A 15,287-nucleotide genomic window follows, 5' to 3' on the forward strand; every position below is an offset into this window, starting at 1 on the left:
CTGCTCTGAGTGCAGTGGCTCCTGGATGACTCAGGATTCAGTTTCTCAACAGGACGGGAGCAGACCGACTCTGTGTCTGCTCCAGCCCAGAGCTCACTGAATTTTTAAAACTAGTTTTTCAGTGCTTAAAGATACCACAGTAAAACATAAACTACCATATTAAGTATTTCTTTTTACTTTCAGGCCTGATTTACACATAAGCCAGTGTGTTTGAGGTAGTATTTCCTTTAAAGTCCCAGGAACATGGTGGAACCATGACTGAATCTTATGGATGCATTATGCTCATTTATGGCCACTTTCATCTGTCTCTTACTGTAAAGGTAGCCTGGGTCACTCTATCTTTTCTTATTTATTAATACAACTGAAGATCAGTGTTTTCCTTTGTTTTGTGATAGTGACAAACTTGATTAAGTAGATATGAGATATTAAAGAGGATTACAATGGTAACAGCTTCAGGATGACCCTCTTTACTTAAAATTTTATCTTATATCTCATGTTATGAACTTGGAGCGGGCGGGGTGGCTCGGCCCCACCCTCGTGTCATGGCTGCGGCAGAGTTCTGGGAGCAGAGGTGCAGGGACCAAGCACAGACTGCAGCAGCAGGGGAGGGAGTCCTGTGGGCCACTGTGGCGGGAGAGTGGAGAGGCTTTTCCCATGGGCTGGTTTCCCACATACGCAAGAAAGTCCAAAGTTTCCGGGAGACACATGGAATGAAGAGATGGAAGTTTTATTGGTCTTGCTGTGGAAGTTGGATCTAATGTGCATGCCCCGGCAAATGCCAGGAGGAGCTCCCTTATACTGGGGGGTGGGAAAGAGGAGGAGCTAGGGAGGGGAAGACTTAGTTAGCTATGTCCACCAGCCTTTAGGTAATTCATTAATATGTAAATCTCGAGGCAGAGGCCTGTTAGTCATGCCCTCTACCTGTGCCTTACTTGACTGACCATACAGGTGAAATGGAGATGAGACTGCGTGTTAGGTCCCTGGGTTCTGGGGGTGTGGCCAAACACCCCAGGACGTCCTACTACAGCCCAACATCTCATCATTGTCAGACTTCAGAAGTGTCTAGTTGGAATCAAATCCTTAATAACCAAGATCTTTTTTAAATATCAGTATGGTACTGCAGGCTAATTCTGTCTTCAAGAGTTGACTAAGCATTAATGGTTTGTGTTTCTTTCCATCATATGATCCAATGACATAAAGACAACTTCTAAACAGTCATTGATGTCTTCCTTTGCCTTTCTGTTGCTGTGATTAACACAATGAAACAAGAGAAACTTGGTATAAAATACATATTTAGGTTATATATTCCCATTATAGTCAATCATTGAGTGAAATCAGAGCAGAAACTCAAGTGAGCAAAAGTAAGAACCTGCTTACTAGATTTCTCCCCATGGCTTGCTCAGAATGTTTTCTTAAACAACCCATGACTACCTCCCAAATGGTGGCACTGTGTAGAGTGGACTGGTCCCTCTCTCATCAAGCATTAATCCAGTTTGATCAAGGCAGTTACTCAACTGAAGTTCCTGCTTTCCTACTGACTCTACTTTGTTTCAAGTTGATCATAAGGGAACAATCACTATTGTGGTTTTTAGCACAGATCTCATACAAAAACCTGCTGTATATGTCAGAAGAAGTCTTCCTCTTTATTACTTTTAAAAATGAGACTGAGTCTCTCTATGTACCTTTTGATTTTCAGGACATTTCTCTGTAGACCATTCTTGCCTAGAACTTATAGATATAGGCCAGCCTCTTGCTCCCAGGTACTGGGGTTAAAGCTATGGGCCACCATATACTGCATATTAGCTGATTTTGTTTGTTTGTGTGCCATGAACAATGCTTTTCAAGTCACATTTATTTCCATGGTACATTATTAGCTATCAAATGTTGTTTTACTTAGTCTATCCAAGGCTGTGGAAGCTGCCATGTTGGTCACATATAGAGAAAAACATTATGCCCATTTCTACATAAGAGCCACACTATAATTTTTCTGCAAAGTACCTTGTCTTTCAATTTCCTGTACCTGAATCTTGATGTACTCCCTATTGATTTCCACAGCTTACTCTAGGTAATTGATCCTGATTGTCATCTATTGAGTTCTGGAAGCTTCCTTCCTTCCTTCCTTCCTTCCTTCCTTCCTTCCTTCCTTCCTTCCTTTTTTCTTCTCTCTTTCTTTCTTTCTTTCTTTCTTTCTTTCTTTCTTTCCTTCCTTCCTTCCTTCCTTCCTTCCTTCCTTCCTTCCTTCCTTCCTTCCTTCCTTCCTTTCTTTCTTTCCTTTCTTTCTTTCCTTCCTTCCTTCCTTCCTTTCTTTCTTTCTTTCTTTCTTTCCTTTCTTTCTTTCTTTCTTTCTTTCTTTCTTTCTTTCTTTCTTTCTTTCTTTCTTTTCTTTCTTTCTTCCAATATTGTAGTATTGGCATGTAATAGTAGGAGGTGAAATGTAGACTATCTCTTGATAATTATTTCTGTATATTCTGTCAACTCTAATACCTTAGAGACAGGTACACATTTGGCCCATTGAGTAAACATTTCTAGAGACAGGAGATTGTTTTATATGTTCCCCTATAAGGCTGAACAGCAGAAGCCACTCTAGGAGCATCCTACTAACCCTCATCCTATGCTGCATCTCACTCTTCCCCTTCCCATTGGCCCTGCACCACACTACTAGAGGTAGCATGACCCTGATACATTCATAGAAAAAAATTAAAGAATACATGATTTTTGGATATTATCAAATTATTGAAGTATAATTAAAAGATGCTAATTCAAACCACTTGATCTGAAAGTTGAATACTAGCATTGCCCAGTACTTTAGTGGTGATATGATAACATGGTCAACAACTTCAGTTTCACTGCTTACTGAGGATGGTTCAGGTATACCAGAAGATCAAGCCCAGATGGCAGTGCAGATACTCACAGCTTGATGACTTGGAAGACTAGCCTTGTCCACAGAGGATCTTAGCATTGTTTCTAGAAAGCCATTCATCAGAAATGTTAGTAGATTTCCATAAAAGACAGAGGGGCATTCAGAATAATCCCACAAATCCTGGCATCAACAGAGCATTACATCCTTATGTATAGGGACTTTTGACTACAGAGAAGAAACTTATTTTAAATAGATTTTCATGAGTATCTTTGTGAGGCTGCTAATTACAGGTGTGTGCCTTGGATGCTTTCAGGTCCAATAATCATCCATCAAACAAACATGTATGATTGAAGATCACTGAATCCCTCAGGTGCTTTGCTCAATCTTCTACTACTATACTCTTCCAGATCAAAGATAGTTCTACTTATTTATGGTGGCTTATATTAATCATTTAGTTTTGTTTGAGAATTTATTTTTGTTTTTGAGTGTTAGCCTGACTATATGTACAGTGTTCATGGAGGGGAGAAGATGGTGTCTAAATCCCTGTAACTGTTGCTACAGTCAGCTGTGAGCTGCCGAGCTGGTTCTGGGAATTCAAACCATATTCCCTGGAAGAGTATCTAGTGCTCTTAACCATTGAGTAATCCCTCTATCCCCTATTAGGCAATTTAAATTAGATTTTAAACCAAGAATATTAGTGGATTTTCTTTGTTGTTTATTATACATGTACATTATGGAGCTTTTCCTTATCTCCATTTACTGCTCATCGCTCCTCTTTGGTTCATTTTAAGGATATGCTTATAGTATGACATGTTCTCAAAGTCTTATCATAAGAACTAGTACAACTGTATAAATTTACATAGTTTTAAGTCATTTTGAAGTAATTTAAGAGTTATCTGTGATGAAGAACCTCAATTAATGAAGTCCCTCCATGAGATTGTCTGTAGTTAAGTATATAGGACATTTTCTTGTTTAATGAATGATATTGAAAGGCATGGCAAAACTTGGGCATTGGTAAATCTGGGGTTCTGTTAGTAGATGATATAAAGTGCAGGTTGATCAAGTCATGGGGTTGGAGATGGTCAAATCAGTAATCAATGATTATCCTTGGCATCTGCTGCAATCAATTCCTGCCTTTGTTTCAGGCCTGAGTGCCTGCTCTCATTGGTTTTGGTGATGTGTGATTGTAAGGCATCAAACTATTTCCTCTGGAAGTTGATTCTGGCCATTGTGCTTTATCATAGCAACCAAAACATTAACTAAGACTATCAAGAAAGTTACACAGTTTAAATAAGACACAGAAAGATAAAAGGTCAATTTGTATTTATTCAAAAGAAAACATCACAGTGTCTTTCAATATATAATTTGTGTCTTTATCTAAGAGGTTTCTTGAAGGCCAAGTGGCTTCAAACACAACATTGAGGACATTTTGCTCTTAAAGTGGAACATCTTTCTTTCCTTCAAGTACACAAGTATTTTTTTCCTTTTTCAAACAAGTGTCTTTGCTATAGTCATCAGATATTGCATTAGCTATGATTTCAAAAGTAATTTCCTCTTTTTTTGTGGGTCCTCAAGGTGGAACCTGGTAGGCTGGTGCTGGCACCAGAGTTTGGTGAGGAATTATATTCCCCAATGGTTGTCTCTGTTTTCTTGGGGCCAGGCATTTGTGGCTTCCTCCCTGGCTTCTTGACCTTGGGGACTGGCAACTTCCCAGCCAGGGTTTGTCTTTCTAGCTCATCTGTGGTCACAATGGGTTCTGATGGAGATAAATTTCTGGCTTCATTGTCAAAGCCACCCAGCTAGCAGCATATAAAGTCATGCCATTGTAGTCCTAGCAGGTCAGGGTAGATGTCAGGTAGCTGACACAGTGAGATGCATGAGTGAGGTGCAGCTGTGTAGGAGACATTCACACAGCACACGCTCCTTCAACAGAGTGGTGGGCCATAGTTCCATACTGTAGTCCTGCCACATGTGGTCCACAGAGGCCAGTGGCAGCTTTGGAAAGAGATGCTCCTTCACCAGATGGATGGGCACAAAGATGGCATCAGCCTGTACTATATGAGGGAAAGGGCACTGGCGTGCGCACATGAACTTCTGCAGCTGGAACAACAGTTGGCTTAGTAGTCCCTGAACGACCTGGCAGTCCTGCCAGGCAGCCTGGCCCCATGGTTCAGTTGTCTCAAACCGTTCACGCTGTTTCTTTGGTGGAGAATGGACCACAGAGCCTGAGATGGCACCACAGAGGGATGTGTGCAGCCCTGTAAAGTACTGTTCAGGAGAGTCCACTGGGGCTGCAGTGGGAACTTGAGCAGAGGCTGGAGCAGGAGCTGATGAAGGAGGTGGAGCAGAGGCGGGAACCAAGGAAGCCAAGGCTATGGCTGGTGGGCTAGGCAGGGCCAGGTTGAAGAATGCCATGGGCAAAGACTAAATGAGAATCTGCAGTCTCATGGGCACAGATTGGGGGTTAGGTGCAGGCTGTGCAGGGGCAGGCACAGGTACAGGTGTAGGTGCAGGTGCAGGGGCAGGAGGGGATGGGACAATTGCTGCAGGTAAGGGTGCAGGATCAAGTATATTGAATTTTCAGAACATGAAGGCCACAGAGCTGTGGAAGTTGATCCTTGGTGTGGCTTCTGCAGTTACTTCAGGTATTTCTGTGACCATCTTTTTTAGGCCAGGCAGACTCAACACTGTGTTTTCTATACCTGGCCCATCCACAGCTTCAGTGGGCTTATCATACATCTCAGGACTAGAGACCTTGACAGAGACACCCTCTGCCATCGACTTCTTCACACTGAAGTCCAGAGCTACTTCCTCAAGAAGAGTGCAGTGAGACCTAGAGGCCCTATCCTGAACAGGCAAGTCCCCCTTGCCATCTTTGTCTCAGCTCCTGCTGGCAGCTGGAGCTGAGTCCTGCTCAGTTGTGGGATCTGGGGTCTGTACATGAAGGTAGTCACAGTAGGGGGCCAGACTAAAAATGTTGTCAATCACAGGCATTGGTGGAGAGCTCGGAGGCCTAGCATCCTTCTGTGGAACTGACTGGTGCTCCTTGGCACAGGGGTGCAGTGCTGGTGAAGTGCCAGGAATTGGACTATCTCAGATAGCAATAGGTACCTCAGGATGCTCATGGGGCCTGGGCTGGAGTTGCTCTTTCTTGCAGCTGGGCAGACACATCTTCTCTTGAGCTTTTGGTGTTGGCTTCTCTGCAGGTCTCATGGGCTCAGAGCATGGCTGGCTAGATGGGAAAGTCTGGCATATTCACTGGAAGGTAGTGGGTTGTGGCACAGGCTGTATACTGTTCTCAGAATGGGAAGGTAGTGTTCCCTCAAGCCCTGGGGATGCCCCATATAGAGAGAGGTCATCTGTGGCATAAGGAAAACCCAGAGTTTGGGGGACAAAGTCCAGTGGGCACCTGGGGTAAGAGGGGGCTCTGGCTTGAGCCCTAGTGAAGGTGCTGGGAGGGGTGCAGAGGAATAGGGATAACTGTCTTCCCAAACAGGGAGCATGTATGGAGTTTGGGCTGCCTGTTGCCTCAGGTAGGGGCTGCTCAGCACACCAGCTTGGTACACAGTACACTTGTGGGCTCCGAGAGGCGGTAGTGTGAGCAAAGAACCATGGATTTCCTGTTTTTCTGGGTGATGCAAGGCAGAGCAAGGCCTGTGGAGGTGGAGGCAGTGGATAGTGGCATCCTGGCAAGGTGATCCTAGGGGTTGGGCAAGCTGGGTCCAAGAACTGGAATTTCCCTCAGTCATTGCTTGCTTGTGATCCCTAGAATAATAACCAGTGTACTTGAAAGGCAGGAAACCTGTGTTTTGGATAGTTTGATACTTCTCTAAGAATGCTCGGCATGGGAAAAAAGTCAGGGAGGAGTCCTTCCCAGGTTCCCCAGATGGTAGCCCACTCAACAGTGTCCCATTTAGGGGCTGGCCCTTGCCAGGAGCTCTAGCTAGAGAACAAGATGGGTCAGCAGAAGGTATCAGGGGTCCAGTCACCAGGGTCTATTCACCAATGGTGTCTTTGTTCCCCCATCTTTGAGGCAAGTGGAGAGTCTGTAACACAAAGGCCTGCAGTAGACAGGCTTAGGGGCTGCCAGAGGTGGGCCTGAGTATGCATGAGCCTGGGGACCAAAGGGCAGAAGCTCACTGGAGTCTTGTATCTTTTCAGAGTTTTCTGTTGGAGGGTGGTAGAGCAGGCAGTTTGTCAGTAGGCTGTCATCCTGGAGCAAGGATCCTGCCATACCAGTGGGGTACAAGAATGGATATAGGGTCCAGGTTGCCAATTGCTCAGATCCTGCCTTGGAAGTACCCCCTGTGGGGCAGGAAAAGTATGCATGTTTGTAATTTCAGGAATCCTGGTTGCTAGCAGAAAGGGGCAGACCTTGTCCTGGCCCTGGGTCTGGCTCCAGGCAAAGCAGCTTGCCATACATCATAGACGCCAGAGGTCCCAGGACCACTTCTCCACCATTACTGTGAGGATTTCAAGCTCTCCTGAAACCCTGTTACTTGACTTGCTAACTTTCAGAGCACCAGGCTTCTAGTGGTAGCCACCAGGAGCAGCAGGAGAATCCTCCTGCACCACCTAGGCTGCGGGTTGCTGGCTGGCTGGCCTTGTGCAGAAAGTAGCTACAGGCAACTAGCCTGGAGTGACATTCCGCACTGCCATTACATTGCCGCTGGGCTCCATTTTTTCTTAAGTTCCCATGTCCCCTCCCCCTGCTTCAATGAGTGTCCTGTCCAGCAGGGCATTAAACAGGGTCCGGGGAGATCACCTAAGAGAGAATAGGGGAAAAAAAAACGGGTGAGCGCAAAGAAAACATGGCTTGTGTATAGGCTGATCAAATCGTAATTTTTACTTTTTTATACACTGGTTATATACACAAAAAGGCAGGATGTGGGGAAGGGGATGACACAGGAGTGTAGGTATTCATGGGGAGTACAGATATCTTTCAGAACAGAGTGTCAGCTGGGTGAAGGTTCAGGGGACAGATCACTATGACTCTGCCTATGATTCATGTGTCCTTATCTAAGTTGATACTATCCACCAAGGTTACCGATCTACAAGGTCTATGACTACTAGTTCTTATCCAGGCTGGTAAATTTCCACCAAAGCTGCCTGTTTACAATATCTTATAGCCATCTGTTTCAGTGTTTTTCCAGAGACTCAAGACTTGGTGCTAGCAGGGATGTATGTCAGGCTTATTGCTGATTCTAGGCCTTCAGTGTATAAGCAGGGCTGCCCCTGACAAATGAGGGTGTTCACCCACCCACCCACTCCTGCCTCCCTGCCCTCATATTCCCAACATCCTCTGCTACATATGCTGCTGGAGCCATGGTTCCTTAAATGTGTACTCCTTGTTTGATAGCTTAGTCCCTGGGAGCTCTGGAGGGTCTGGTTGGTTGATACTTTTGTTCTTCCTATGGGGTTGCAAACCCCTTCAGCTCCTTCAGTCCTTTCTCTAACTCCTCCATTGGAGACCTCTTGCTGAGTCCAATGGTTGGCTATGAGCCTTTGCCTCTGTATTTGTCAAGCTCTGGCAGAGCCTTTCAGGAGACAGCTATATCAGGCTCCTGTCAGCAAGAAATTCTTGGCATCCACAATAGTGTAGGACTGTGAAAGGGCAACATGATTTCTCGTCGAGCACCGGCTGGAGATGGCCAGAGACCCCACAGGTTAGAAACCCCACAGTATTCCCTGCAAAGGTCCCCATGTATTTTACCATGCTCCCAGACTCCAGGCTCCTGACATGAGACCAAAGACCTCGATTGATCTGTGCCTTTCAGGCACGTAGGACAATACCCCTACTAGCCCCTCCATAGGTAGAGGGCATGACTACAGGCCACAGAGCCTCAAGATAGATCTCCATATTAATGAGATACCTAAAGGTCAGAGGGCATAGCCAATTAAACATTCCTTTCCAGATCCTCCTCCTTGCAAAAGGTATTTAACCTCAGGCCTGCCCTGAGAATACCAGGGTATAATTTCATCCAATTTCTGCCATGACAATAAACATTTTAAGACCATGGACTATCTGTCTTCTTTGGCAACCACTGTGGGGAACCATGAAGGTTTTCTTATCTTCCACTGCCGACCTCTCTACGTTCCAGCCACGGAGACCCAGCTAAGTGAGTCTCCACAACCAAGAGTCTCATCTCCACGGGACCCAGCCAGAGCTTCTCCCCCTTCCCCCTTCAGCTGCAGGCTAATCTACCCATTATGCCCCCACTTCAGTTGGCCCGTCTGCAGCTTCCCAGAGGTACCTGAGACCCCAAAGGCTTGAAAACCAAAGGGTTTCCAGCCACCTTTTGGCCCATAGACCCCCAACTTAAGAGCTCTGACCCCCGAGGGACCTCAGACTGTGTTCTCCTACCTGGAACGGAGTCTTGTGACTTCTCATAGCCTGATATTCACTCAGTGTCAGTGTGGAGTGAACCAAATCAACTTCCAGCACCTCTGCCTTTCTTAGCCGAGGCCCTAGACCCTTGAAGGAGGAGACAGGGGACCCATAATTTAACAAAACAGGACACATGCATCCTTCAGCCCCACAATTGGTGGAGGATGCAGACAAAACCAGCTTTAAGTATACTCCCAGCTGGAAGCCCACAAAGACCCACTCCCTGGAACTCAAGGACAATGAGTAACTCCTGGTGTAGTTGAAAAGACTAGGCCTTCTCTCTCCTCTCTCTCTCTTTCTCTTTCCCTCTTCATGCGTTCCTGGCCAGCTTCTTCCTTTTGACTCTTCAAATCTCATTTTAGACTTAAAGTTGCTCCACTTAGGTGGTAACTAGCCTCCACTCTCTGCCCCTCCCCCAGCCCCACAACAAGGGCTCCTACATAGCTAATAGAGCTGCCTGTCAGACAACAGCCTTTTCCCTGAAGAATCTGCTTCCTTTGTCTGCCAGGGGTCCAAGCCTGGGGTTGCCAAAGGTCCCCTTCGGGTTGCACTAGCTTGCTGGCTACTGCCATTGCTTTGGCTAAAAACACAGAACAGAGTTACAGGTGTCACCTTTCACTCCTTCTGGCCCTGACTGTCCTATCAAGCCTCTATACTTCTTCCTTTGAGCTTTTCTTTAAGGTTGGCCTTTCTTCTACTCTACATTTAGGATTTACCGGCTAAGAAAAAACAAACAGGAAATACAAGAGACCTTTTTGCTAGAGCACACAGCCACCACATGGCAGAGCAGGCTGCTCCCCCACTGCATCCAAACCCACCAAAGACAATGGAGAAACTCACCTGAGACCCTTAACCCAAGTTTTTAAATGCTTGTTCTCCCTATCAGGAATTCCTGAAACAATGTTCATGGTTTTCAACTCAAAATTTTCTTGCTTGCTTATTTAAATATTTCCTTTTTGATGTGAAAAAAGCTTGAAAGCGCGGGGTGGGATGTGTATGTGTGGCTCAGGCCAGCCAGCAGACTGGCTGTGGTGGCAGAGTGCCGGAGCGGCAGCAGAAGTGGCCTGCAGGCCAGTCCGGCAGCAGAGTAGGTGGCCCATGGGCAGGCATGGCAGTGGAGTCCCAGGGGCCTTCCCGAGGGCAGATTCCCACATATGCAAGAAAGTCCCAGGGCCAGAAGACACGTGGAATCCAAGAGATGAAAGTTTTATTGTCCATGATGGTGGTTGGATCTGGATGTGCGCCCTCAAGAGTCTGGGAAGAGCTGACTTATATAGAGAGTGGGAAGGAGGAGGGACCAGGGAGGAATAACTTAATTATCTAGGCCCCCCGGCCTTACTAATATGTAAATCTCTCTAGGCAGAGGCCTGTTAGTCATGCCCTCTACCTATGTCTTATGTGACTTATGGTATAGGTTAAATGGAGATGGGACCGCGTGTCAGGGCCCTGGGTTCTGGGGGCATGGCCAAACACCTGCAGTCTCAGGGTTCCAGGCCCATGTCAACCCAGGATGTCTACAGCCTGACACCTTTTCTCCCTAGCATTAGGGAGATTTTTCAACTTTAGATTTTTTTAAGGTTCAAAAGTCATCTAATCTACTTCCACAGGTCAAATCAACTATGTTGATCACTGTTATTCAATCCTTAAATAACGAGTTTCCTTTTACAGACAAACTGTTGCTGCCTATCCCAAGTACATAATAAGCATGTTTTTCTTCCTCAGCTATCCAAAGCAGACTTAAAGGATGCTTTCCAAGACTAATCTCCTCAAACAACCTTGCTTTTCTAAGATCATAATGGCAGACTATAATGTGCTGCTCCCAAGTAGCTTAGTACTTGGTACCCACCCTATGAAGACATCACCTTGCGGTGGTTCTGCTCCCCTGTTGTGATCACCCTACAGGTTTATCCAAAGAAAGAGGACAGTGTTGCTCTCAAAAATCCAGCAGAGATAACTCCATCTCCTGGCACATGTCTGGGACAACTAACTCCTTTCTTCAGACACTTCATCTGACTGAAGTCTACAGAGACACACACTGAGATCCAGAGACATGTGCTGAGTCCTACAGAATACAAGACGTAGACCTTCCAGCTACAGATGTACTCTCTTGCCAAAGTCAAATGGCTACTGAACTTGGGGAAAGTTATATGTTATTAAGGAAAAACATAACGCCTATCTAGATTAATCAGATGTTATTACTCTCAAACTGTACAACCCATGGAACAATTGGTTTAATTGGTTCACTGATCCCTTGCCTTCCCAACCCCCACCCTCAACCTCCTTACCCTATGGCTTAATTATGCTACTCCTACAGCCTGTGTAGTGTTTTCTTTTGATACTTTCACCACATCCAAAATTTTCACTATAAATGACACAGTCACTCCAGGTATGCCTCTTTTAAAAAAGAAAAAAATGGGGGAATTATAGGACCGTGTTGGGAGCCAAGTCCTAGCAGAAAGTGGCTATCATCTTTGCAGCCATCTCGAGCCATATACCCTGACAAGAGACTTGTTTTCAACAGCCTGCAACAGCTGAGCACACTCTGATAAACATCTTGTTTTTCTCACATATCTTCTTTTGCTGTTTAGTGCCCCAGCTGCAAGGCACACGTTATATCCACGCTATAAGGTACATGACGTAGTGTCTTCAGCTGTGCTTGTCCATGAGGGCAAGGCACATGGTAAAGGATACAAATACCCAGGATTTCCTTTCAATAGAGAGAGAGACTTGATCAGACCCTCTTGTCTCCATTCTTCACGTCTCTTGCCCTTCCATCCCCACTCTCTCTCTTGCTAGACCCTGTTGACTGACTGACCCGAACAGGCCTGGACAAAGTGGCCCCCAAACGTGGGGCAGAACTGTGAAAGGACAGCATTGTTTCTGGTCGAGCACTGGCTAGAGATGGCTGGAGACCCTGCAGGTTAGAGACCTCACAGGTTTCCCTGCAAGGAATGGCATGCATTTCCCCATGCCCTCAGATTCCAGGTTCCTGACATGAGACCGAAGACCTTGATTGATCTGTGCCTTTCAGGACAATGCCCCTACTAGCCCCTCCATAGGTAGAGGGCATGGCTACAGGCCACAGAGCCTCAAGATAGATCTCCATATTAATGAGATACCTAAAGGCCAGAGGATATAGCCAATTAAGCATTCCTTTCCAGACCCTCCTCCTTGCAAAAGGTATTTAACCTCAGCCTTCCCCTACCTTCTGAGAATACCAGGGTATAGTTTCATCCATTTTCTGCCATGACAATAAACATTTTAAGACCATGGACTATCTGTCTTCTTTGGCAACCACTGTGGGGAACCATGGAGAAGGTTTTCAACTACCAAGATGCCACCTAGTTTCCCACTGCGAACCTCTCTACGTTCCAGCCACAGAGAGCCAGCCAAGAAAGTCTCCATGACCAAGAGTCTCATCCCTATGGGACATAGACAAAGCTCATGCTTCCCCCTCCCCTCTTCAGCTGCGAGCCTTTCTAGCCCATATGACCTGTCTTTACCCTTTTGCAGCCTCTCAGCAGCACCCGATAGCCCAAGGGCCTGAAAATCAAATGGTTCTCAGCTGTCTTTTGGCCCACAGACCCCCAACTCAAGAGCTCCAGTCCCCACAAGACCTCAGATTGTGTTATCCACCCCCAGAGCAGAGTCCTGCCACTTCACATAGTCTGATGACTGCCCAGCACTGGCATGGAGTGAACACAAATTCCTGTGCCTCTGTATCTCTGAGCCACGGCTCTAGCCCCTTAGGGGCAGCCGACATGAGACCCACAATCAACCCAACAATGAACACATGAGCATGCTACAACAGAACACAATAGTGTCTGAGTTTGCTGACTGTATATGGGATAGATCTCCAGGTGGGGCAGTCTCTGGATGGCCTTTCCTTCAGTCTCTGTTTCACACTTTGTCTCCTATTTCCTCCCATGAATATTTTGTTTCCCCTTCTATGAAGGACCAAAGCATCCATACTTTGGTCTTCCTTCATGAGCTTCATGTGGTCTGTGAATTGTATCTTGGGTATTCTGAGCTTTTGGGTAGCTATATCGCTCCTGGGTGTATACCCAGAAGATGCTCCAACATATAGCAAGGACACATGCTCCACTTTGTTCATAGCAGCCTTATTTATAATAGCCAGAAGCTGGAAATAACCCAGATGTCCTTCAACAGAGAAATGGATACAGATAATGTGATACACTTACACAACAGAGTACTACTCAGCTATAATAAACAATGACTTCATAAAATTCTTAGGCAAATGAATGGAACTAGAAAATATCATCCTGAGTGAAGTAACTCAGTCACAAAAGAACACACATAATATGCACTCACTGATAAGGAATGTATTTTTTAATTTCTATTTTGCAGACTCATTTGAAGAGAATTGTCATGAATTCCTTGGTGACTTGATAGAATTTTGCCCTAAACTCATCTCATTCTTGGCTTTATTTGATTGGAAAAATTAATTTCTGTTTCCGTCATAACTAGGGATTTTGAAACTATACAAGTAGTTTTTCTTGCCTCTATTTAACTTTAGTATTTCATCCCTGCTTTAATAAGGCAATCCGTTCTTTTAGGTTTTCCAGTTTGGTAAGTATATTATTTAAAAGTATATCCTTATGGTAATCTGAAATATTTTTGATTTAATTTTGATGCCCCTTCATCTCTAATTTTATTAATTTGGATTTTATCTCTGTGTCTTTCAGTTAATTTGTTTAATTTTTAAAAATCTTATTGATTTTCTCAAAGATCCAATTCTTTATATTTTTCTATTTTTATTGATTTTAGACTTTAGTTTAAATATTTCATTCTGGCTACACTTTTTGAATGTTACTTATTTTTATTATTGAGACTCCTTCTGTCAGTCAGTTACTAATGTAAGATCTCTCTAATTTGTTTTACATTAGGCAGTTAGTGCTATGAACTTGCCTCCTAGATCTGTGTTCATTGTCCCACATGCTTGGGTATGTTGTGCTTTCAGTTTAACTCCATTTTAAGAAGGTTATACTTTCCTTATTGTTTTGTGTCTTGACTCATTTTCTGTCTGCTTGGTCCAAGTGATTTATGGCATTATTTAACTTCAAAAAATTTCTGTTTAATTTTTGTCTGGTTGACCTGTTAGTGAGAGTGAAGTATTGATTGATTTAATCCATTGTCATTTTGTGAGGGCCAATATATGATTTTAGCTTGTGACTAATTGAAAAATAATGGCTACTTTCTGCTGATATATTTTAATAATTAGTCAACAGGGATTGGTACTACATGAGTAGGATTAGAAAGTATGTCCTTCCTTTTACTCCCAGTCCCATTTTCCTCCCAGGTTACTTCTTCCTTCTGCCTCCCATGACTGCTTTCTTTCCCCTCCCAACTTGAATCCTCACCTGGTCCTAGGGCTTAACCTTTTTGAGTCCTGTAGGTTGTATCCTGGGTATTCTGTACTTTTTGGCTAATATCCACTTATTAGTGAGTACATATCATGCATGTCCTTTTGGATCTGAGTTACCTCACTCAGGAAGGTATTTTCTTGTTCCATCCATTTGCCTGCAAACTCATGATGTCCTTGTTCTTAATAACTGAGTAATATTCCATTGAGTAAATGAACCACATGTCCTGTATCCATTCTTCCATTGTGGGGCATCTGGATTGTTTCCAGCTTCTGACTATCACAAATAAGGCCATTACAAACATGGTGGAAACATGATCAGTTGTTGAGGGGAAGACAGGACTGAAGCCCCGAGGGTCAGCAGAAATAATGGAAATAGGCAACCTTGGGAGGTAGGAGGTGGGGGACCCCCTAGAATGTATTGGAGACCTGAGAGGCGAAAGACTCTTGAGTAGGGACCTTGCATGAAGTTCTCTATTGTGGGGAGGGGGGACTTGTAGAGTCTACATCCAGTGGAAGGACAGGGCATCAAGAGGAGGGATGGTGTTGCCATCCCACAGTCAAAAGCTCTGACCCAGAATTGTTCCTGTCTGAAAGAACTTCAGGGACAAAAATGGATAAGAGACTGACGGAAAGGAGCTCCTGTGACAGGCTCA

At 44.8% G+C, this 15,287-nt stretch overlaps 1 pseudogene; it reads right to left on the reverse strand.

Moving 5' to 3' along the window:
- Window positions 1-4,398: 4,398 nt before the first annotated feature.
- The window catches only part of LOC114631188, a 47,264-nt pseudogene continuing 36,375 nt past the window's right edge, over window positions 4,399-15,287 (reverse strand).

The sequence above is a fragment of the Grammomys surdaster genome, unplaced genomic scaffold (assembly GCF_004785775.1).
Source record: "Grammomys surdaster isolate TR1022 unplaced genomic scaffold, NIH_TR_1.0 353, whole genome shotgun sequence".
Classification (NCBI taxonomy): domain Eukaryota; kingdom Metazoa; phylum Chordata; class Mammalia; order Rodentia; family Muridae; genus Grammomys; species Grammomys surdaster.